Here is a 22,519-nt window from a genome sequence, read left to right on the forward strand (position 1 = left end):
TTGTGGCCTTTGAGATAAAGATGGGATAGTTATGCTCCTGAGGAGAAGGTCTCCCACTGAATCAAGTGGGAAGAAGGCATCATAAGACTTCAAAGACCTGTTTTCAGCAAACTAGCGCTGGCAGGCCTAACCTTGATTTACTAACTGCTTCAGGAAGAGGAAGTAATACTAGACTACATGGACCAATGGTGTGGCTCACTATGTTAGTTATTTTGCCACTTGACTCTAGAGATCTGTAAATCGTATTACTGAAGCAAAATCCCTGTCCAAATTCATTTGGCTCTTTTGCACTAACAATATTATTATTATTATTTTGAAAAAGGTAAGATGTGATTGGAACATTCATATATATATTTCCCATTTACCATTATTTACTTTGCTTCAATCCTTGCTACATGACAGCTTTCCAACCAAGGAATTGCAAATTATAAGAGTCGTGTCTCCTCTAAACTAAACTAGCATGAGGTGATGGCTCAGCTGCAATTCGCTGTGTGTCACCTATCATAGAAGTGTTGAATATTTCAGGTCTTCGGGGGGAACGTTTGCATTATGCTTGGCAAATTGCAAGGTGTCAAGCAAGATAACATGTAACAGCATAGATTACCATTTGGACAAAGTCAAGACACAAAAGATCCCGGAGCGTTGTTTCGACATAGTTAAAGTAATGACGAAAAGAAAAGAAAGCAAGAATATGTCTGAGAAGTCCTCGTTCCAATTAAGTCAACAAAAATCCCACTGAAATCAAATCAAATCAAAAGTATGTCAGCATAGGAAGGTAGAGGCAGTTAAATAACACTGACTGGGGAAAGAGGGAGAATCCCATATGGCACAATGTAATATTTATTGGGAAATGTTGTGATGCATTTTAAGTAAACAGTCATCTTCAGGGGAATAAGTGTCCAAAGAGCAAATTTTATTACTTCTAGAAAGAGAAATCCATCATAGGAATATAGGAAGCTGCTTTATATGGAATCAAAGCACTAACCTAACTACAGTGGTACCTCGGGTTACAGACGCTTCAGGTTACAGACTCCGCTAACCCAGAAATAGTACCTCGGGTTAAGAACTTTGCTTCAGAATGAGAACAGAAATGGTGTGGCCAGCTTGAATGGCTTTTAAAAAAGGATTAGACAAATTTGTGAAGGTAAAGGATGTCAGCAACTACTGTCTCCGCACTCTGAGTCTTTATGCTTTTGAATACCAGATGCTGGAAATCACAGGAGAGGAGAGAACGCTGTGGTTGGGTCCTACCTGTAGGCTTCCCATAGACATCTGGTTGACCACAGAGAGAAAAGTGTTCCAGACATGAAGGCCCTTTGGTCTAATCCAGCAGGACAATCCTTACATTGGAAGCAACCCCCAAACAATATTTTTGGTGTAAAAATTTAGTACGTTTTTTCCCATTTGCAATGAACATAATCATAGTTAATCATTCTTGACAACCATGCAAAATATTCAGAAAAAAATAGATAGTGTTAGTGAACACAATGCTGAAAGAGTTATCCCTACGAAATACAAATCTGAATGAAAATGGAAGTTGTATTTTTTATGAGAAAAGAAAATCAATAAAAATTATAAATAAATAAGGAAGGAAGGAAAGGGCATATACTTGAAACAACATGCTAGTTAATTCTGTTACTTGCTCAAAAGAGAGATGGTTACTAATTCACATACTGTTTAATGCCAAGTTGGCCCCTAAGTGGTGTACAAAACATGAAAACCAAGGGTTGTCTCCAACTAAGTTTTACTCAGAGTAGGCACATTGGAATTAATAGTCCTCAGTTAGTTACGTTCATTGATTTCAATAGGTCCGTTCTGATAAGCATAGCATTGGCTACCACCCTAACTGCACAACTTTGTTAAAAGGCAGAAAAAAATAAAAAAATTGCCATAATCAAAATACACAACAAAACAATCCCATTAAGACATTAAGATTTAAAAGCACATGATTCAAAGAGGCAGTAAGACAATGGCATTTAAAAAACTGTGTGGTAATCAAAACATGAGGCTTGGTTAAATAGATCAAGACAGTGCCTCTGTCAACAGGTGAATCTTCAAAAGCAACCAGAATATCAATACTGATGAGGAATCACTTATTTCAGCTGGGAGGGTGTTGCACTGTTGGCATCAGTGCAAAAATTCTCATATGCATGCATCAAAGGTAATAGGTTCCAAAATAAATGGATGGGGGGTGCACATCGACTTCACTGTTGTATCTCTAAGATGGCCATTACATACAGAGGTGTCCCTCTTCTACTCAACTGCATGTGACCAACCTCTTTGGGTGATGCTGCACACATTGTGCAGTGTGCATTTATGTATGTGCCACTGATGTTGTGAGTGTTTCACATCTAAATGGGCACACATGGTGTGGACCCACATAGGAAGTTGTGTTGTGCAAAGCCATCTAACTCATTCTTGACCCTGGCTCTCTAGGATTTCAGACATAGGTTGTTCCCGGCACTAGCCAGAGATGTCACAGATTAAACTTGGGATCCTCTACATGCTATGCATCTCATCTCCCAAAGAACTATGGTTCTTCCGCGACACAACTGCATACCAATAATGATTGCGTATGTCTGCAGTCTTTCCCCATCTACACCACTGCTGTGTGAGATACCACCACACAGCTTCTATAAAGCTCAAAATGTGTTTGAATCTGCATGTCTGATATGGTGGGATTTAGCAACCAACCTCTCCCCTCTTCAAATCAGAGAAACAGGATGGACACCACTGATACAATTCTGTTGCTTCGGCAGCTTTCACAGTATAAACCATGTGGCAGAGATTATAGCCAAACAATATTTCCTTTTGGGTAGTCAAATCCCTTCTCCTTCCAAATTATTGGGTTTTTAATTCTGTGTCAGGCTTAATCCATATATTTTTTTTCATATTGTTTGAGCAAAAGGCTTGGTTTTCTTCACAGTTTTGAAAGAGAAGTATGGGCTTATTCCACTTCACGGTACTTTATTTTTTTTTTTCATGGGACTGACAGTAATGCTTCATGACCTGTCTAAGCCCCAATGTGTTCCTTTCCTCTTCTTGTTAAAGTACTGTACCTCTGGGTAGCCACAGACCCAAATTCCCTCTGGCTAAACACAGTGGGCTAAAATAGAAAGCAGCGGGGAATTGTAAATACACATCCATGCTTCAAACACGTCAGGAAAAGACAACTTTTCTTCAGTATAAAATTTCAACCTCCTTGACCCAGTTCCTATATTTATTTATTTATAAACTATTGCTTCTACATCTCCATTTGGTTTTCTCGGGAGGGTTCTGGCCCCGCAGAAATGGTGAGCATGACCTCAAACTACAGAAGTGCAACAATGACTGCAGAACCAAGCAATTGAACTCATCACAAATGGGAGACAAAACCTTTGGAGCGTTCGCTCTCTGCCTCCTTCTTTTCGCAGATATATGAAAACTCAAGTACCAAAGTCTTGTACTAAATCTTTGAAACCAATTGCAGTCCCGTACTACAGAATGTTAAACAAACTCCTGCGCTGCATTTGAGAGAAAAATAAGTCCCTGATTCAAATACACCTGAAAAAATGAGCTGTGAATTTTCTGTCTCCTTGCCTGCCCCCTATGCCTCATATAATCTGCTCTGGAGGGTCAAGAGAATCCCCAGAACAGAGCATAGGGGGAGGAAAAGGAGTATCATTCTATCTAGCAGGCATAAATTCTGGTGCCAATGAAACAATCAGAATAATGTGGCTTTGAATTCTTTCATATTATTTTACTATTTCCCTTTCTACTGAGCTTTTAGGCTCATCTTGGACATACCTGCTTCAGGTTGCTGCAGGTGAATGTGGCTTGCTTTCCAGCCCCTTGGAATAGCCAGATTCCTGTTAGTGTCCATTACTAATGTCAAAGGATGCATCCATATCCTCTATTGTCCATAACACAAGCGCAACAGTTCTCATCACATCAGGGTGTTGCTACACGAAGCATGCTAAAGATTATAAAGCACATGGCACACTGTGAAAAAAGTCCTATACTTCACAAAAAGGATGCTTTGAAGAATTCAGACTATCCTCTTTTTATATCTGCTGTGAACAGGGTTGGCCCTATCATTAGGAAGATGAAAATGACTGCCTCAGGTGGCAGATGCTTGGTGGGGAGAAGTGACAACAGTCCCCTGGCTTTTCCTCCTGAGCCTTCCAGCTGTAGTTTCAGAAGAAAGTCAGGAATACATCACAAGATGCCAGTGAAGTTAATTCTTTATTCAAAGAAACAAAGCAGCTTAGGTCTAGTGAGCACAGCAACTTCTCCCAGTAGATCTTGCCCCAATGAGGCAGTTGCAAGGACGGTGGCCTTCCCATAGAGCTTGATAAGTCTCCTATGGGTCCTTTCTAAGCAGCCGGAGACTTCTCTACCTTGTCTGTCTTTGTTTCACCCTTTTCATACCTCTTTGGGTTCTGGGAAACCAGTAGGGAGGGGAGCAGGTCACAGCAGAAGGGGGCTCCCTGGATTCTTCATCATCCTGTCTCATTTCTGTCTCTCTAGCCTCTGATTCAGACTGCTCTCTGCCACAGCCTCTTCCTGCTCACTAAATCCTGTTAACTCTTCAGCTTCCGACACCTCCTCCTCCCAGTCAGCTCCCTCTTCTCCCTCTGAACACTCTTTATCATCACATAACCAATCCCTTGGCTCTGAGGGTTCCCAGCTGTTGCCTCCCACCATTCTTCTGCATCCAGCCAGTCCATAACATGTACCAATCTGTTGGAGGGCAGATCAGAGCATGGCACATGGCCTGTCCTGCACTCTCAGTTGCAGTGGATAAATGAAGGAGATCTAAAATAAATAAGTAAATAGATGTCTTGATACGTGCTTCCAACCTCTCTCACCAACCATACAGCTATGTCAGTAAAGAAGGAGAGCAGGAGTCATTCCCTTACTATTAGCAGCTTTCCTTGATTTTCTGTGATTACTCAGGATCTGCAAAACTTATCTTAGCTTTTTCTCTAATCCTTTTGGAACCATCTCGGTTTCCCTTGAAATCCCTCAGATACATCACTCGAGCAGGAAACTTTGAATTTGCTTTCAGCTGAGCTTTAGGCAAAATATATCTGTCAAGCCTAATAAGGGCAACAAGAGGGGATCAGCGGAGATGCCATAATTAAGTCTCCACCAATAACCCTTCTGCTGATGAAGAATGGCAGCCCCTTCAACTTCTGAAAGGTTCTCTAAGAGGGGAATTTGACTGTGATACAGTGGAGGCATGTGGAGTTGGGTGGCAATCTCCTGACATTGCCATCACCTCTGCTTGCCTGCACCAAGCTGGGGTGGAGGTAAGATCGGGCTTATGCAAGTGCTTCAGTGGGGCCAATCTGTTGGGTGCACAGCCTCAATTTTTATAGCTCCACCAAGCTGCATGCTGAAAGGGACCCTTTTCAGGCAGGATGAGTGCCCAGTCCTGCCCAGTAGTTTATTGTGTTCCCTGAGTTGAACATGAACTGTGCTTAGATTCCTGCTCAGCTAGTACAGCTCCCTCAATTTCTGTGGGCCCAGGGCTAACACCTGCACACTAACCTAAATATTCCCTGGCATGAGTGGGCATGTGGATAAAATGTAAAAAGCTAAGGGACCCCCTGGATGGTTAAGTCCAGTCAAAGGCGACTATGCTCTTCTCGCTTTTCAGCCCAAGGTAACCGGCGTTTGTCCACAGAAAGCTTTCCAGGTCATATGGCCAGCATGACTAAACTGCCTCTGGTACAACGGAACACTGTGACAGAAGCCAGAGTGCACGGAAATGACATTTACCTTCCCACCACAGTGGTACCTATTTATCTACTTGCACTGGTGTGCTTTTGAACTGCTAGGTTGGCAGGAGCTGGGACAGAGCAATGGGAGCTCACCCCATCGCGGGGATTCAAACCGCCAACCTTCTGATCGGCAAGCCCAAGAGGCTCGGTGGTTGAGACCACAGCGCCACTCGCATGTGGATATGCACAGCCTGCAGCCCAAGATAGTTTGAGAGGGAGAACATAATCTGCCCTGCCCCTGGAATGTCCTCTTGAGGACATCCCACTTTGTCAATCAATATTGAAAGTGATGTGTCTAAATCACGGATCAGGCACTGTTCAGTGTTAATCCTCCTTTGTAAAATATTTGAGCTTAATAAAAGGGGGGATGGGTAGCCAGTGGTGTAGCTTAAAGCAACATTAGGAAAAGACAGACATGCCTGTTTAACCTCATTCAAAAGCCTACCTGTGTGCAGCCACACTTGACAATTTGAGCACTAACGCCAGTAACCTGACTTCACAGAGCAATATTTTTAGCTCCGATGTTTCCTCCCCATGCTTCAAAAGGCAAGGTCAATTGTATGATCCCCCTCATCTAGCTATTAAATTGGGTTACAAGCTGTGACCTTCGCAGCTGCTTTCATCCAAGATTGCGCACCCAACAAGTTTCCCGCTGTCTCGAGCTAACAGACCATAGCTTTTAAACTTCGCATTGTGGCTTTTCTTTTGCAGCCTCAAATCTTTGCTTCTGACCCTACCAATCTCTTTTTTCTTCCTTCCCTGCACGCAGGGGTAGTTTCAGAAACTTGAAAGGTGAGAGACATTGTTGCTCTGCTAAGAAGGTAGAATTTGGCTTGTATCCAGTGAGCTTTCCCAATCCTCCTTCTCTCTACAGATCAGTTACTTTCTGTTCTGTTCAACCCTCCTGACCTTTTCCTATATGACTACCACTTCCACAAGGTTTTTTTCTTTTTCTTTTTTTTTTACATAATAATAAAAAAAATAAGTGTAAAAGTTTGTGCTAAGAGCTAAGAACTGCATCTTGGATAGGGATGGGGAAAATTCATTCTGTCCACATTTTCATGTGAATTGACTACATTTGCACACTGTGAATCAATAGATTAACCACAATGCAACCAACCTTCAAAATTCAAATTTCCTTGAATTTTGTAATGCTTTTCTACATGAATCACATGCAAAAATGTGGGCATGAATGAGAAGAGTGTACAAGCAGCCATTGTACTATGGGGAATTGCTTGCAAAAAAATCCATATATTAGGCAAAAAATTATGTACAGAAATGTGTGCAATAGGGAAAATTTGCATGAAGAGGAATATGAATTTCTATGAGGACTTAATTTTTTTTTTTTTTTTGAGATGGAGTGTATGTGATTGACACCATGAATATTCCTCAACTGTAGAGGTTTTGTGAATTGAAGGAAACCGTTTATATATGCACCACTAACTTTGGAATGGAATAGGTTTTACATACAATATGTTCCCTAACTCTTTTGGGACAGGATCTGACAGAGGGATTGAAACCCATGGCTGTTTACTTACTGTTGTTGTTGTTTAGTCATTTAGTCGTGTCCGACTCTTCGTGACCCCATGGACCAGAGCACGCCAGGCACTCCTGTCTTCCACTGCCTCCTGCAGTTTGGTCAAACTCATGCTGGTAGCTTTGAGAACACTGTCCGACCATCTTGTCCTCTGTCGTCCCCTTCTCCTTGTGACCTCAATCTTTCCCAACATCAGGGTCTTTTCCAGGGAGTCTTCTCTTCTCATGAGGTGGCCAAAGTATTGGAGCCTCAGCTTCAGGATCTGTCCTTCCAGTGAGCACTCAGGGCTGATTTCCTTCAGAATGGATAGGTTTGATCTTCTTGCAGTCCATGGGACTCCAGCACCATAATTCAAAAGCATCAATTCTTCGGCGATCAGCCTTCTTTATGGTCCAGCTCTCACTTCCATACATCACTACTGCGAAAACCATAGCTTTAACTATATGGACCTTTGTTGGCAAGGTGATGTCTCTACTTTTTAAGATGCTGTTTACTTATAGAAGTGTTTAAATAAAATAAAATATTGATGCACTGCACACAATGTATGCAAATACAATAAAACATAAAATAATGTAAAACAATACCAAAATGGTCACAAAAATGACCGGTGCATCTAAAAAGGAAATTAAAACACTAAATCATTCTAGTTACAGATAAGTAGCCGTGTTGGTCTGCCATAGTCAAAACAAAAAAATTTTTTTCCTTCCACCTGGTCTGAACAAAGACATTGGATTCTTATCTCATTATACATGACAAAGCCATTTTTCACCTTCTCACCCCTTGCTTTTTCCTGTAAGACCTATTGCAGTCGTTAAGAGTCGTCAACAGGCTCATCACAGCTATCTGCCAACCACCCATTCCCACCACCCTTCTGAGTAATACCCCCTCCCCACCTTCTCACTATATAGAAGGATCTGGCAACTTCTGTTTCAGTGTATCTGAAGAAGTGTGCATGCACACGAAAGCTCATACCAAGAACTAACTTAGTTGGTCTTTAAGGTGCTACTGGAAGGAAAAAAAATTTTTTTTTTTTACTAAATCATTCTGTTGATATTAAAAAGCCTTCAAGAGATGTAAGAATGCCTGTTGAATCTCAGCTGGAAAAGGATTCCACCAGTGACACTTAATACATGATTTCTACTTGACTCCACTTGAGCTTTTGAGACATGGGGGACAGCCAACAGTGTTACTCTGGATGGTCTTTGTGGTCAAGCTGGAATATAAGGGTTCCAGCAGTCCTTATGGTATTTTGAACCCAAGTTGTTCATGACTTTGATCCTGGCCTGGTAGCATACTGGCAGTGCAGGTAGAACATAGCTCTTGGGTTCCATAGACAGACTGTAGATATTGGAAACTCTGATTGCTTTCATCCTCAGAATCAGTACTACTAAAATCATTGCAGGGCTTTAAAAATGTGTCCTACAAAGAGTTAGCAGTTAATTGGGTCTCTGGTCTTTATTTGAGCATCCAAGCAATTGATTGGTTGGTGTTGCGGAAGTTTTGGTTAACCTATTTCTTATTTGAATAATCATTCCATCCCAAAACAATTCTGAAATGACTCGTTAGGTTCCCGGAGATGGCTGTTGGCTTGGAATGCCATGGCTTAAGGGAGTCCAATTGCTTCTTAATGCAATTTCTCTCCTAAGAGAACCGTAACATCTACATTCATATAGCACCTTCCCTCCCAGAGAAACTCAAAGCACTCTGCAGACATCAATAAATTATACGTTCACAGGAATTACACTGACCACTTGTGAAAAGCAAGCCTGAAGCCTCTTAATGTCAAAGGGATATGGCATGTTTGGTTTTCTTGTTCCATTCTCTCAGAGAGAGGGAGAAGTAGGGAGTGAGATGGAACAGATTCTTGCCTCCAACTCTATCTCTCTCTCTTTTAAAGCACTCACATTGATATTTTCTTTTCCTTTCCGGAAGCACGCACATCCAGATTATTGTTTTTTCTACTGCCAGGAGTGTGAAAAGTGCTGTAAAAGGGCGGGATAATCTGCCAGGCAAATAGCAGGTTGCTAACACCCGAGAATGGGTGTGATTGTTAAGGGCACAGCACCAAGTGAAAGGATTTAAAACAAATCATTGTGGTAGAAGAAGTGCAACAGCTTTGAAACACTCGCAGAGATTGTCAGCTGATGAGTGAATTGGTGGGTGAGCCAAGTCAGTAGCTGTGAGCTTGCATGAGACAGTGTAGAAGGCATGGAAATATATGTAATAGTTGTTGTTGTTGTTGTTATTATTATTATTATTATTATTATTAGTCTCCAGGCATTCTCTGAAATGCAAGAAGGATTAAACTATGGACACCCATGGCCATGCATGAACCCCTATTATTCCCAGATGTGTGGGTTACTCTTCAGACCTCCATACAATTGGCAGAAAATTCTGAGGAGATTTTTATTTATTGTATTCAGTTGAACATGCTTATAAATGCTCACTACAGTTAGGAACTCTGATGAACTAGGCTTCCTGTTTGTGCGGAGGTTTCTGGGTACATTCAGCTGAATATGTTTGGAAACCCTCTTCAGATTTCTGCGCTAATCACAAAAGGACATCAAGAGGCAGGTGGAGGTTGGGCTTGGGGCTTGTGCATGCTCCCTTGCCCTCGATTTCTCCAGAACTGAGACCTTGGAATGTCCAGGTAAATTCTTGGCTGGGGTTGGGGCTGTTGAAAATAAAATACATTTCATTTCAAGTCCTTCCTCCGCCTGGCAACGTCCATTAGAGTGGTACCTTGGATCTTGAATGGCTTGGCTCCCAAACAAATCGACTCTTGAACGCTGCAAACCCAGAAGTAAGTGTTCCGGTTTGCAAATGTTTTTCGGAAGCCGAACGTCCGACGTGGCTTCCGCAGCTTCCAATTGAGTGCAGGAAGCTCCTGCAGCCAATCAGAAGCTGACCCTTTGTTTCCAAACTGTTTTGGGAGTCAAACAGACAACCGGAACAGATTAAGTTCGAGAACCAAGGTACAATAAATTCCAATCAGCATCAGCACAAACAAGATCATTATAAATAGAGTGACAGGCAGGGTAGCAAATCCCTTAGAACAGTTGCTCCCTGCATCCCCAGGAGTGGTCAGGGGCAAGCATGCAAGCCCCAACCTCAGCTTGCCATTTGGACCCTTTCTACAGTTAGCACTAATTTCTGAAGAGGGGTTTTAAGCATGTCCAACTGAATGAGATTGGAAAATTCCCCCATGCTGCAGGTCTTCAAAAGCGGACTGTTATCTTTGCACACCATATGGATCAATCCATTTTGTTTAGGAACTATTCAAAACAACTCCAGGAGAATGGAACCTCATTTTTCATTTGTCTATAACACTTATACCCTGCCTTTCTCAAGGTGGTTATGTAGGGGCCCTGGGTGGTCTCCTATCAGAGCATGGATCAGATCAGCTTCTGTGGGTTTTCTGTTGTTGTGGTTAATTTATTTATACCCCACCTTTTTCTCTGACATGGGTTCTGGGTGATTAGAAACATATAGATGTATTGAAAACATACAGATAGTTTTTTAAAAAATCACAATAAAAGCAGGACAGCACCAGCCACTTCATTAAAAGCAGTCAGTTCCCCCAAAGCCTGTTGGAATAAGAAGGTAGAAATATAAGAAATGAAGCTGGTCTAACTTCTCCCTCACATGTCTTAGGTATATATTTTAAACTTGCATTGGTTTCCATGTGTTCCTAGTGAGCAGGATGCATATCTAATTTGTGGTGTTTATTTTGTTATCATCAATCCACACACTGAATAGGGGAAGTTGCGGGAGGCAAAATCAAAACTCGTGTACACCATTATTCAGGAGCATAGACCTGTGTAGCTTCCACCCTCCTCCTTATTTTTCTTCTCTTATTTTGCAGAGCATGATTGAATGTAATGTGCCAAATCTTCGGTGCCGTTTCCCTAGTAAGCATCCTTATTTTAATTTTAAATGGGCGAGCCGTAGAGATGGCCTGATTGCTTTAAACACTGAATGCCCTTCACATTTCTAATTTGAACCAGAGTGATTAGCAGTCTTTCAGAGCTGAAAAAAATGAACTGTTAGTGGGAGCACTGAGGGCTTAACCCTATCCAGACCAGCCATTTCTAAAAAGAACCTCTGACCATAAGCTCTGTATATTGGAGAGTTAGTGGTTTCACATCCCTGCCCTAAACATTGCTGTAAATTAAATATAATTCTTTTATCCTTTTCTTTCTTGATATTTGCAAATCATATTATTCACCAGCATTCCCCTATTCTAATTTAAATTATCAAGAATGAATCTTAATTCTTTCTCTTATTATTCCCATTCCAATAATTTGAAGTCCAACAAACCAAAGAGCGGCAAAGCTGGAGGCTGCATTGAACTTATGACTTCACCTCCCTCAATGCCTGCATGCTACACCCTCAAGCACTGATCTGGATTAAATGATTCCTCATAAATTCCAAGGCTAGTAATGAAGTTACCGGAAGTTGCAGAGGAGAGGACAGTTCAAGATCTTCGCTGAAAACGAGTCCAGAAAGTCTGCGGTGGGAAAGGTATTTCCTGGATGTGACCTTTAAAGCAACAGCTGGGGGGAAGGAAAAAGTCCTAGCATGATACCATCCTGTGGATCAGCAGGCCAGTTGTCTTCATTTATCTCTCAGCTGGAAGTCTGTGTAGGAAAATGGCACTCCAGGTAGTGAGGAACTTTATGAAGAGTGATCTGGGACCACACAGAAGATTGCTAGGGGAGGGGGAGCTGATGAACCAAAAGTCAGCTGGCTTTTTAAAAAAATGAAGCAAATCCTTATGAATTTGCACACTTTGGAGCCTCTGACTTACTGCAGCATGAGTAACTAAATAAGATAAACGAGAGCAAAAAGATTGCAGCATGGAGTACCGCCTCCACTCATAGTTCAAACTTAGAATGCTCAGTTTTCAGTAGGCTCTATTTGTGGGGGTACAGTCTGCTTTTTTAATGGAGAGATTTTGTATTTTGCAAACTTTGGGGTTCCCCTGACTGGGCGAATACTTCTCACTTTTGTGTGGGTGGCAAAGTGGCATTCATATCCTGAACATTAGCAACAGAGAGAGTGATAAAATGTGCATGTAATTTTCACATGTCGTTTTTGCCACATAAGAGAATAGGATCAATACTAGCGTATATCATCTGGGCCAGTTCTCCAAATATGTCTGTCATTGCCATTTTTTCTTAATGAAGATAAGACATCTACCTTGTTTTGTCAAAGCAGAAATATGGAAGTCTGTGCTCCTTGGATTTTAAAATTTAAGAACGAGGTTGTGAATGTAGTAGAACAGGAATAGCCAGTTTGGGACTCTTCACAGATAATTGGACTACAACTCCCATCAGCGTCAGCCACCATGGCCAATGGTCAGAGATGATGGGATTTGTAATCTGAAATAATCTGAAGGGCACCATGTTGGCTATCCATGTAATAGACTGAAGGGGGGGGAACTATAGTACTGAAAACTGAAAACCAGAGCTTGGGCAACTGTGGACAATGAAAATATAAACAAGAAACATATAACAAAATTCAAGACCTTGTTTTATCAACTGATAATCTCAGTGGAGCGGTTATGCTAGATAATATTTGTTTAAATTTATTTTTAAACCAGTAAAAAATAATAATTCAAACAAAATAAAGCACTGCTATTGGAGAGGCAGGGGATGGCATTGCTTTGCAGCCTAAATCCAGCCTGTAGGACAGGGATAAAGTAAAGGTAAAGGGACCCCTGACCATTAGGTCCAGTCGTGACCGACTCTGGGGTTGCGGCGCTCATCTCGCTTTATTGGCCGAGGGAGCCGGCGTACAGCTTCCGGGTCATGTGGCCAGCATGACTAAGCCACTTCTGGTGAACCAGAGCAGCACACGGAAATGCTGTTTACCTTCCTGCCAGAGCGGTACCTATTTATCTACTTGCACTTTGAGGTGCTTTCGAACTGCTAGGTTGGCAGGAGCTGGGACTGAGCAACAGGAGCTCACCCCATCGCGAGGATTCGAACCACCAACCTTCTGATCGGCAAGTCCTAGACTCTGTGGTTTAACCCACAGCAGGAACATCAAACCCATGGACCAAAAACATCCCTCCAGGCCTCTCTCTATGACTCTCAGGGCTCTCCCCAGGGGACATACCTTCCCCATGATTCCTACTGGACTTGTTTTTCATCTCCCTTGAGTGTTTTTGACCTGACTGAAATGTGCCCTAGAACTCTGATAATGCCTCTTGCTTGTCCCAGTGGAGAAAAGACATGTTGTGGGTGTCTGTAGAAACAAGGGTAAAATTTACATTTGTTGCTCTGCCCATGTTCACTTCTGGTTTTGCCCACCACTAGCATGTGGCCCCTGGAATGTTGACCAGAAAAGAATGTGGCCCCCAGGCTTTAAAAAATGTACTTTATACCTGCTGGAGGGTGACAGCTAGTCTTTCTTGATCAAACCCGAATGGACAAATGTGTGTGAGGAGGAAGCAGAATTATGAGGGGTCCCGTCTGAGCTAGGCTTGAGAATCATGAGCGTGTTTTAACTGTCTGCACTAGAGAAAAGGTGGAGAAAGGAAAGAGAGGTATTTTTGGGTAGCTTCATGAACTATGTCGTGGTGACTTGCTTCTGGAGGCACCATGAGGATGAATAGAAAAGGCTAGCTCTTCAGGTAGGTGGAGTGAACCACTTCCTGCAGTGGAAGAAGCGGTCCCATTGCCAGAGCCCAAGTGGAACCCAACTTCTCATCCAGCTGGTTTCTGTATATGAAATGTGGTGGTTATGGGGAGAGGAGCCATGTTCTCCTTCGCTTTAGGGAGCCAGATGATTTAGGCTGGCCCTAGAAAGAAGACTTCTTAAAGCTTTGGCTGTATCAGGCAGGGGGAGCCATTAAGCTCCGCTTTAGGCAGGAAACAGACTTGGGCAAGTACCGATGAAGGCTGAAGTGACCTCAGCATTAGTGCTACATTAAGAAGCAAACAGCCTTCCTTTATTCAGGAAACTTTTAATCCAGACTGACCATTGGGCAGCCAGTGAAATTAAGGACACGGACTTGAAAGAACAATGTTGCCACCAGACCTTACCCCGATGTCCTGCTCTGCTTTCCGCACGGATAATTGCCTGCTTGTAAAAGTGACAAGGATAAATGTCATTAGTCTCAAGTTCTTAAGCATGTCAAGCTGAAGGATAATTTTAGCCAGGGCTGAAGATGTCTTTCCACTGCCCTTGCCTTCTGGGAGTTGTATGGAGGCAAGTGGGTCAACTATCACCAACAATCCATGGGATAACTTGAATATTGTGGTCTGCCAGGATTCCTGATGGAGTAAGAGCTCTCTTTGTGGGACATCCCTGGGAAAAGTAAGGTTCGTTAGCTATAGGGAGCAGGAGGCCAAATAGAACTTCCCCACTGCTGATGAAGCAAGGGGGAGAGAGGGACACATGCTTCCAAAGCAATCTCTGCCCTGACTGTAGTACATAGAGAAGGGTTGGAGAACATCTGTCAGGAGTCACATTCACTCATTGATAATCCAGGCAAGCGAGATTCATTATCCCAGCTCAATGACACATTCCATCCAGGCAAAAGCATTCAGTGAGGATGTGAAGCAAGGCTTCATGATGACCGGTGTGGCCAGGGGAAAGAGGGTGTGGTTGCACAGGGTGTGAAATGAAATTTATTGTTACGGTCAGAGACCAGATTGCGAAACACAAATGGAACTACAATCCCAAAAGCAAAACAAACATTTAAAACAATATACAGTGGTACCTCGGGTTAAGAACTTGATTTGTTCTGGAGGTCCATTTTTAACCTGAAACTGTTCTTAAACTGAAGCACCACTTTGGCTAATGGGACCTCCCGCTGTTGCTGCACCGCTGCTGTGCGATTTATCTTCTCATCCTGAAGCAAAGTTCTTAACCCGAGGTACTATTTCTGGGTTAGCGGAGTCTGTAACCTGAAGCATCTGTAACCTGAAGCATCTGTAACCCAAGGTGCCACTGTACAACAATGGATTTTAAGTTTTAAAATGTGGTGGGCATATAAACACATAAAAACTTTAAGATAGACTACCATAGAGAAATGACCCAAAGTCCACTGTGGATCCGAGTTTGGGAATTTTTGTGTCCCAGGTATGTGTCCCAGGTAGAGGAGAGAGGCAGATAGTGATAGTCATTCAGGTAGACATAGACAGGGGATGTATTTTGGTGGTACAGCACATGTGCTTTGCACACACAAACATTTTAGTTAGGATCCCTAGGTTCATATAGGGCAGGGAAAGAATCCAGCATGGATCTGCTGCCACTGAGGAGATGAGCCCATTGATTCACTCTTCTGTTTCTATGAGTGACAGGTGTGCAGTTTTATTTTTCAAGGTACACATCACTCTTCCCCTTGCTCCTCAATGCACCAGTGTACCCCGCCATGAAGCAATAATAATAAAAAGACACATACATCAACTTTCAGACTTCTGAAACAACTTTCCAGCCTCTAGAAGTCGCAAATTAACCAGCTTAATTTCCCTAAAAACTGCATAGTCATATCCATGAGTTTCATCCTGCTGCTTTGTAATAATGCAATAACCAGTACTGGCTGCCTTGGTCTCTAAGGCCTGGCAGCTTCATCTCTTGCTCAGCCTCTGTAGTATTAAAGCTACAATTCAGACTGAAACCCCAAAATGAAACACATGTGATTTAAAATCTGTGCTCGTGCTGGTTTGCCACCTGCTAGCCAATCTACTGCAGCAGCATCCTTTCCTCTCTGGCAAGGCAATTTGTAAATGCAGGAGATCCTTTCAATTATTTTTATCATTATTTGGTTCCTACTTCCATATATACTTCCTTGGTAGAAGAGAGAGAGAAAAGAAATGTATCTATGAGCAGGAATGCTTGTCCTTGTCTTAATGTGCTCACTGCACAAAGGATAACCTGTGGTCACTACAATCTGGTATCTCATTTCTATTAGTATGCCTGTTCTCCTTTTCCTCCTCCCCCATTTTTTTCAAAAAAATATATTAAAAATACAGAAGAGGTGGAGGGTTTCCCCTGCTTTCATTTTATGCAAATACTTTCAATATTTTTTATGACGTTGTGCACCAGTATTCTTCCCCATTCTGTATAGAGTCCAATGCATCCATTGTGTCACTCTTTTGCATAACTGATGATATCGTATTTGCCAAGATAAACACTTAGCAGTAGATGGGGGAAATTAATTGATTGCAAATGTCATACACTGGCTGAAAAGTAGATACAAAAGAAGCATGCATCATCTGCATAGAAGCCATCTCTTCTCCCTACCACCACCTGCTGCACCATAGATGTAGCGCAGGAGGGGGTTGGCATGGGTTTCCATGGGACCCTTTTTCATGTTTCCCTGTTGGTTCCTTACTGTGTTCCTTACTATGTGTGCATGCATAGGCATGGATCTCAGTAATAATGGTAAATAATTTCAACAGAAGGTGTGTGTGTATTTGCCAAGGGCTCAGCTACAGAGCAAACCCAGGCAATTGCTTTGGGTGCCACAGTTCTGAAGCAACCTATCTCTGCTATGGAAATAATCACCGTGTACAGTTTAACAGCTTGTTGGCTGGGTGATAGCCTTTGTATTCTGGTCAGCATGACTGAGACCTTTCAAATCTCCATGAAGTGTCCAGACGTAAGGCCAGTTTGCATGTAACGCTAAGGCAAGCCATGATTTAGTATGGACACATAAGCATATGGGCTTGCAAGGGAGGAGGTCACAACCTTCCTTTGGTCCTCCTGCTGCTGCATGATGACATAACATGATGGCCTAACCTTGGCTCATGATTTGTCTCCTCCAAATAGTACAAAGCCATAAGACAAACCTTGGCTGTAGCTTGTGGTTTATCTGGAGTGAGACAATGATGTTTCCCCCAGGATGCACTAGCATTGCATGTGAAAAGAGATTTCAACATAAGGACACACTCAAAGATGCAATCTATGGCATGTTTTTTTGAGGTGGTGCCTCCTGTCTTCAGTATTTCTGCAAAGCAGACAGAGGGGATTTTGATTGATAAGGGGAAATTATGGTTGACCTTTGCTGTGGATGCGGCAAGACTGATACCTGTGGTACACTAGCAAATGAAAGAGCCTGTCCCTTTCTGGGAGCCCATATGCTCTCAGATGGAAGATGGAATAACAGACGGCCCAGTGCTAAAGCGTTGCAAGGGATCCCACTGGAAAAATGATGGGTGGAAAGGCCAGCAGCTGAGGGTTAGAATGGGGGGTGGGAGCAGCAGCCAATTTCAATCAGGTGCCAGAACTCTTTGAGAGAGAGGTCAAATCAGACCCCAAGTGTGAGGCAGCTGGTAAGTGTAGCCTGATGAATTAGAGGACCACGCAAGCTACAAGTCCAGACAGGATGACTGATGAGTGACTTGTAATCACATACAGGATTTGAGTATGGCAAGCCAGTGTTGAGGAAAATACACCATACACATTCTTAAGAATACTTGGAAGAATAGCTGGGTTGTGTATTATATAAAGTATGCATGGGACAAGGCAGTATCCTGCAGTTGCACTCATCAGGAAGCACAATTTAGTAACTTTTTTGTTATATTTATATTCTAACTTTCCTTTAAAAATGCTGACAGCAGCTAACAACATCAAAATCCAGATAGATAGATAAGTACAGTGATTTGAGGGGGCGCTGGGGGGGCGCATACCCCTAAACATTTTGTGAACCTTTGTACTTTTGTCCATTTACTGTATTTATTTTTCCCAATTTGGGACTTCCGGGTTGGCGCCATCGCCGAATGGCGGACTCCCTCCGAGCTCCGGAGGGAGCCGGCTCGGCAGGGGCTGGGTTTTACCGCACCGGCGATGCGGAGACCCTTAGAAACCACGGCCACGGGGGCCGTGGACTTGGAGACTCGGCTAGCACCGCTAGCGCCCTCCCGACTCGTGAAGGAGCCTTTTTAAAGGCTACGGATCGGGTGCCGGGGAGAAGCGTGGTGCTTTGAGTCCTCTGCCATCCCTGCCGAGCGAAGCCGCATGCCATCCGGCGGAGAGCGCTGACTTCTTCCATTGAGAATTTGGACTTTTAACAACAACCCGTGAGTAAATTGGAAATCGGGTTTAAAAGAAGAAAAATTTTTTGGATTTGAGACGAGCGGGGGGGGATCTAAAAAGGAAGTCAGTCCCCCTCCCTATTGTAGACATTTTAAAACAAGGATTGGGAAGCCAAGGCCCAAAAAGAACGGTATCTTTGCTAAAATCAAGAATTCCATGATGGGGAAGTACAAGAATTGTGCTGGAGGAAGAATTGAAGGAGAAGGAAAATGCACCCCCCTCCCTGGGAACCGGGGCGATTGAGGAGTGAGCCTGGTGAAAAGAGCCGGTGATTTTGACAGCTGTCAAAGTAGCTGTCAAAGTCGGAATTTTAAAGAGGATTTTATTACAAGGACCTTGCTGGTCAAATTTGTTACAACTTGATATAATTTGTTAAGACTTGAATACAAAATGGCGAAAATACGGAGAACAATCGGATTTTTGGAAACAAAGCTACAACAACCCCCCTAGAGGAGCTTCGGGACATTACAAAGATGGGCGTAAGCCGGGAAAAATACAACACTTCGGAATTTCACAGAACTGGTTATCTCCTGGGAAAGCTGCAAAACTGAAACTGAATCTCGTCTACAGGGTGTTTAGACTAAAAGGAGACAACAGAATACTTTACTGAAGAAGGAAGGGACTGAACGCAAGTTTTTGTTCCTGAATAACAACAACCCATGTAGAGTTACTAAACTTCTGAATAAGAAAGTTTTAGCAGCGGAACAAGAGGAAGCTGGACTATAACCTTGAAAGAACAATGGGGGGAATTTTATAATTTGACATTTTTAAAGATTTAGGAATTAATTTTTAAAAAGTAATCCTAAAAATGGGAAATAATTCTGCAAGGAGTTGGGGGAAAAATGGGATTGATGGACTTAAGACTTCCAGGCTGGAAACATAGATTGGAGGATAAGGGAAATTAAACCGGGGAAGGGGAGGGAGAATTAGAATCCAAAGGCTTGCAACTATATTCTGAATTGGTTTTCTTTTTTCTAATATATTTCTTATTTTTTTATACTTTTATTCTGTGTGCTTTTACTTTAATGGGAAAAAAGGGGGACATTGTGGAAAGAAAAGGGGGTGGGCTATGGGGAGAGATCTTTTGCTTTTTTTTATCAAGGGTGTTACATAAGGTTTGTATAAATTTAAATTTGAACAATGGGGTATATAAATTGTGCTTTAAATCAGAAACAGAACTTGTGGAAACAACAATATGAAAGGGGAATACGGTAGGGGTGGGGGAAGGGGGGAGTCCCAGAAAGTGGATGTTTGAAAATAAGGTTCTGAATGTATCTTCATAATTTCTTTTCTTCTCTTTCTGTATTTTGGAAACTTCAATAAATATTATTTAAAAAAAAAAAATATTTTTCCCAATTTGAACTATAAAATGGTGATTTTCTTGAGTCAAAATTAGAGTACCCCTATTTTTATTTTTTAGGGGGGAAAGCACTGGATAAGTAGATAGATAAAATATAGGACCAGGTAAATACAAACAAGTAAGCAAATTGTCTGTGTTTCCTCTTATATAATGTATGAAATGACCCTAAAACTTCCACCTAATACCCAACAGAGGATATTCAAATTTAATGGCATGCCTTATACTTCTGAAGCAGACAGCTGCGGACTGATCTTTGAGGGTGGTTTTTCTGTTATTCCCTTTGCAAAAGTGTTAGGGCTGAGTGAAGATTAACCCTCTTCATGTCTCCGTTTGTAGTTTATGTATGTAGCAGCACATTTTGGTTGGGGAGTGGGGGAAGGATGCATTATTTGGGAAGGAAGGCTCACCACAGCTCCCTCACAGCTCTGCTAGATTAATGGCCACCATCTTTCTCCCAGAATGCCTCTTGGAATGAACAGTTATGGTGGCAATTGACCTAACAATTGGTATGTTTCATCAGGCCCTCCCCAAATGCAAAAGAGAGGAAGGAGTTTTTGACCCCACTTTTACCTTAACCTCCTCCCAAAATTAGAGACAAACTATAGGAGGTCTGAAAGCTTGGCCCAACCCATAATATTCAGAGATACCAACAGAATCTACATCAGGGATAGCCAATGTGGTGTCCATCAGATGTTGTTGGACTACAACTCCCATCAGCCTCAGTTACCATGGCCAAGTTCAAGGATTATGGGAGTGGCAGTCCAAATGTATTTGGAGGGCACTATGGTGGCTACCTGTTTGTATTCAGGTCTCCTTTGTGAGTGAGGGATGCAAAGTATGAAATATGGCTACTGGAGCACTATGGCTATATTTCTGTTGAATGTTGGGTGACTCCTCAATAGATTCACCTGTTACCCACCCACATCTGCTGCCCTGGGTGCCTTATATCCCTCTAAGTGAATGCTCAATAGCAGAATAGAAAAAGCCTCTTTGAGTACAGATAATCAACACCGAATATTGGAGTTGGGTCCTACGACAGACTGCTGTAAAACACTGGCTCAAACGGAGTCCCGATTTTCTACATAAAGCACTAAAGTTCCTCTCAATAACATAACACTTTCAAAGATCTTCAGATTTAGAAGCCAATTAGAGTATGAGTGTAGTGATTGCTAATAGTGTATTAACATGCGCCATTCAATCAAAACTGGATTTATATTTGCAAATGTACCATCAACACAAATGGATGGGAGAGAACAATGTTTGATGCTCTCATTCTCTCAGTTAATGAGGTGAGAAGAAAACACAGAGCAAACAACTGTGCATCATTTGGAAATATCCATTATATTATCTTGGTTTCTATGAATAAATCTATTGAATGCCTGGAATACAGCAGAGCAGGGCCACAGAAGTCATGATAGCCAGCTTGTTACTACTAATATAGACCTGATCCTGCATGAGGTTAATAAAGACCAAGGGTGGTGTCAGTCTGCAGCCCAGTGTATATTTAGGTTGCTATGTCTCATTGACTTAATTGGCTTTTAAGCAGCCTACGTGTGGGATTCAAGCCAAAAGCGTTTTTCACTCCCGACTTTGTTGCAATAACTTTGTTCCACTGGTGGCGAGCTATGGGAACCAGTGGTCGGCTCCAGCTTTGTGAATGGTGTTAATGGCTTAGCACTATAGTCCACTTCAGCTGTTCTACTAATGTTCGAAACTGACACATGAATAAGGAAAGCAGGGGTGACTCGCAGTCCCCCATCACAATTTCTTCATGAATCACAGGGCAAGTATCTGCGGTGAGGAGTCTTTTGTACTCAATGGCTGTTCTCCATGTGATTTAGAACCTTGAGCTCCTGGGTTCTGAATCTTGCAGAAAGGTCTCCATGGCTCCAGAAGGATTCCAGCTTCATAGGTTTGTTCTCCAATTCATGGGTGGTAGATGGTGATGGAGGAAGAATTTAGGAAGTTCAACCCTGTCTCACCCACTTGCAAGGGTTTGTTTGTTTCACCAATAAGTAGAATAGATGAAGTGGGTTTATTCACCTGGCAGTGCTCAGTGACATAAACATTTCCCTAACACAGACACACCCCATTGTGAAGTATTCCTTCTGCTCTTGTGAAACATCTGTAGGAAGTTCAAGAGAAGTTTTGCAGTAGTTTTATGTTATGGGGAGCAACCCCAGCTCAGTGGCAAAGCATATGCTCTGCATACAGAAAGTTCCAGCTTGAGACCCTGATATATCCAGTTTTTGAGAAGGATCCGGTACCAGATGACATGAAAGACCTCTTCCTGAGACTGTGAAGAACTACTGTCAGAGCAGAAAATACTCGGCTAGATAGATTCATAGTCTGATCTGGTTCATTCAGCAGCTTCCTAAGATTTCCTAGGGGTTTTTTAATCAGTACTTATAAGACAGGGATGTCCAACAGGTCGATTGTGATCTACTGGTAGATCCCTGTAAGGTTTTGGTAGATCACGGTTGATCTCTGGCTCCCTTTCCTTAGCGTTGCTAAGACTGACTCCAGCCACGCCCCCAAAAAACAGAACTTGCCCCCCCCAAGTTTTATTTTAAAGCCCTTAAGAAATGGGGCCTTCCCCATCCCTAAGAAAAGCTCAACAACTTTGAGCTGAACCCAAAAACCGGGGCTTTCCTTCCCCCCAAAAAGCTCAACAATGTTCAGCTGAACTCCAAAAAGGCGGGGGTAGATCACTGCCAGTTTTTAATTCTGAAAGTACATCACAGTCTCTTGAGAGTTGGCCACCCCTGCTATAAGACAATAAACCAGTAGTGGATAGTGATG

General features: G+C 42.5%; 1 protein-coding gene across 1 annotated transcript in view; it reads right to left on the reverse strand.

Moving 5' to 3' along the window:
- The window catches only part of LOC310767163 (uncharacterized protein), a 491,354-nt gene that overhangs the window by 79,954 nt on the left and 388,881 nt on the right, over window positions 1–22,519 (reverse strand). The window lies entirely within an intron of this gene.

The sequence above is a fragment of the Podarcis filfolensis genome (assembly GCF_964270895.1).
Source record: "Podarcis filfolensis genome assembly, chromosome: 7".
Lineage (NCBI taxonomy): Eukaryota > Metazoa > Chordata > Lepidosauria > Squamata > Lacertidae > Podarcis > Podarcis filfolensis.